This window comes from Lipotes vexillifer, unplaced genomic scaffold, assembly GCF_000442215.2.
Source record: "Lipotes vexillifer unplaced genomic scaffold, Lipotes_vexillifer_v1.1 scaffold760, whole genome shotgun sequence".
NCBI lineage: Eukaryota > Metazoa > Chordata > Mammalia > Artiodactyla > Lipotidae > Lipotes > Lipotes vexillifer.
Genome location: NW_006772931.1, coordinates 272,201 through 274,864, shown reverse-complemented (window position 1 = coordinate 274,864; position 2,664 = coordinate 272,201). Strand labels below are relative to the sequence as shown.

The following is a 2,664-nucleotide window of genomic DNA, read 5'->3' as shown; positions in this document are numbered from 1 at the left end:
ATAAAAGGAATAAACACGGAAGAGCGCAGTGTGGGGTTGGAACAGATTCCACGCAGGTTGTTGCTTTATGCAGTATTCAGAGCTGGCGTGAATGTCTTTTTAATAAGAGTTTATTTTAAGGAGCTCTGAGGGATCACAGTGCCCCGAGGGGCTCAGGGCTGGGTATGTAGTGGGCGGGTGAGGAGGTAGGGAGAAGGGAAGCAGGCTGAGGTCGAGGGGGAGAGAACAATGTCTTTTTATAACCAAGTCACTGGAAGGTAAGCAAATTGTTCTCAGTCTTCAGACACATGGGAGTCTAAGGTAATAGAAGTGAGTAGGAAAATCATGTTTCTTTCTTTCTTATTAGGCATCTGACATTGTGCTGAGTGCTCTACATGGAAGATCTCATTTGCTATCTTTATATTACTCCAGGAGTGGGTATTCTTGTTATTGCCTTTATAGAGGAGGGCATGGCGGCTGCAGCCCTTGCTCAGGATCACTCAGCTAGAAAGGGACAGCGGCGGCACCAGATCCCACGTGCTTCACTGCCACGCAGCACTGCCCCAAGGCTGAGAGGGACAAGGGTCACCTTGCAGTTCCTAAGTGATTGTCTATACAGAGGCCCAGCAAGGAACCTTGGCTTTCCCTAGATGACTGGTTATTATCCCAAATCCCACTATCCACTCTCCATTTCCCCCTCTCCTTCCTTCTCCAACACTTACCAACAGAAATGACAAGGCTTTTAGAAGCCAGGTTGTGTTTGAAACCTGTCTGCCACGACTTCCAAAAAGTTACTTAACTCCTCTGAGCTTCAGGTTCTTCCTTGGTAAATGGAGTTGACGTGAGGATTAGAGAGAATGGATATGGTGCCTAATGCCCGGTACAAAGTAGGTGCTCAATAAAATGACAGTTACTGTTATTTCCAAGAAAGTGTTACTGAGACTTGCTCTGGAGGGGCACACGTGAGAGGTAGGGGCCCAATTCTAAGGAGGATGGTGATTACACATTGAGGGGGTGATGGCAACAGTTTGCTACCCTGCTACCTCAATTCCAGGCTTTCCAGAACAATCCCTGTTTTCTTAGGTCAGTTCTGCTACACCTCAGGGGTGGTAGAGTCCTTAATTCCGTTGGGGTTAAACAACTCCAGTGGAGAAGTGAGTGTAAGCTTAGGGCCATCTAACTGAGGTGCACAGAAAGGACATTGATTATACATCAAAATCCCTAATCGCTCTCTGCAACTGATCATCGTTCATTGTAGGGAAGATAGCAGTCTGATCAAAGAAAATCCTTCCGATCGTGAGTGAATGATGACTCCACACAATCTCTTTGTCCTTGCAAAGTATTTGCGTTTTAAGTGAGTTCCTTATTAACCCCAAAGAATGACTCTTTAACAGCCACAAGCAGAAGTTTTCCAGGCTCTGTGTGTCTGGGAGCTCAATTTTGGACAGGGGTTCTTAAGTTATTCTAAAGGGGAATTAGTGATCCCCAGTCCTGCTCTCCTGTACTCACTAGGTCAAGGGCACCATTGGTTGGAGAAAGACTTACCCAGGCAGATAAGGATCCTAGACTCTAATAATTTGATCCATTCCACCCGTCAGCAGCAAGTTCTTTCCTTTACAGATGAAAATACCTTGACTCCTTTATAGATGAGAAAAACTGTTTGATCACATTCTGCTCGCCTTTGGGGCAAACCGAGGAATGCTTGGCCTTTTCTTGCTTTGACATCTTTTCTAACATCCTTTATCTCTTTCATCTTTCGCTTGGCAGTTTGTTATTCCCATAGTGCATCCTAAAAATATTCACAGAAAAACAAAATACAGTTTCTTAACATGATCAGTCAATTTTCTGACAAGTTACTAATTTTTAAAGGTCTCAGGCTCACTTTCAGTGATGACTAGTGTTTTCTTCTTTTTCAACCCCAGGTGTTAAACTATAGATAGTCTGAAGAATGAAAATGATGTTGTAGGAAAAGCAAGGTTTTTCCCAGATGTATGCTGCGTGCCAGGCACTGGGCCAGAGCCTCTCCACACACAATCTTGTTTGAATCTCACAGAAACTCAGTGGGGCAAGCACCTTTACCACTACCTTATAGGTAAGAAAACTTACACCTGGAGAGGTTAAAAACTTGACATAAAGGAAACAGTAGGGCCAAGGACCACCGTCTGACTCCTAAATCAGGGCCTGTCGGTTTTCATCAGCCAACCAGCCAATTTCATCCTACAGTTATTTTGACAGATACTGTTAGTCAAATGACTTTTGGGCTTCTGAATCTACTGAATAGTAGTAGAGTCAAAATAGTAGCATCGTACAGAAGCATCACACAGAAACGATCAAGGGCCTTCCTGTGGGTTTTAGATGTTGGTCTTGAGACAGGTTGGGACCTGGGACCCTTTACTGGAGTGCTTGCACTTAGATAAAAGTCTCCTCTCGAAAAAAATACAAAGTAACTGTAAGGGACTAAAAATAACTACGTGGGTGCCCAGCTGGGGCAGTCCTGAACAATAAGATACAAAAAGGCCATCAACTGCCATTTCTGAGGTGGGGAGAGCAAAGCAGGGTATGCGCATGCTCCCTGCACACAGCACCACCCACAGGGTGGGCAGACCACCTAAGCCACCACTGTGGGCCTGACCCACTGATCTCTGCCCCTACCCCACCCCCCATTTAAGGAACCATCTCCCCCCC

General features: G+C 45.3%; 1 pseudogene; it reads right to left on the bottom strand.

Annotated features, from left to right (window-relative positions):
* The window catches only part of LOC103070065 (WD repeat-containing protein 49-like), a 53,065-nt pseudogene that overhangs the window by 46,941 nt on the left and 3,460 nt on the right, over positions 1 to 2,664 (bottom strand).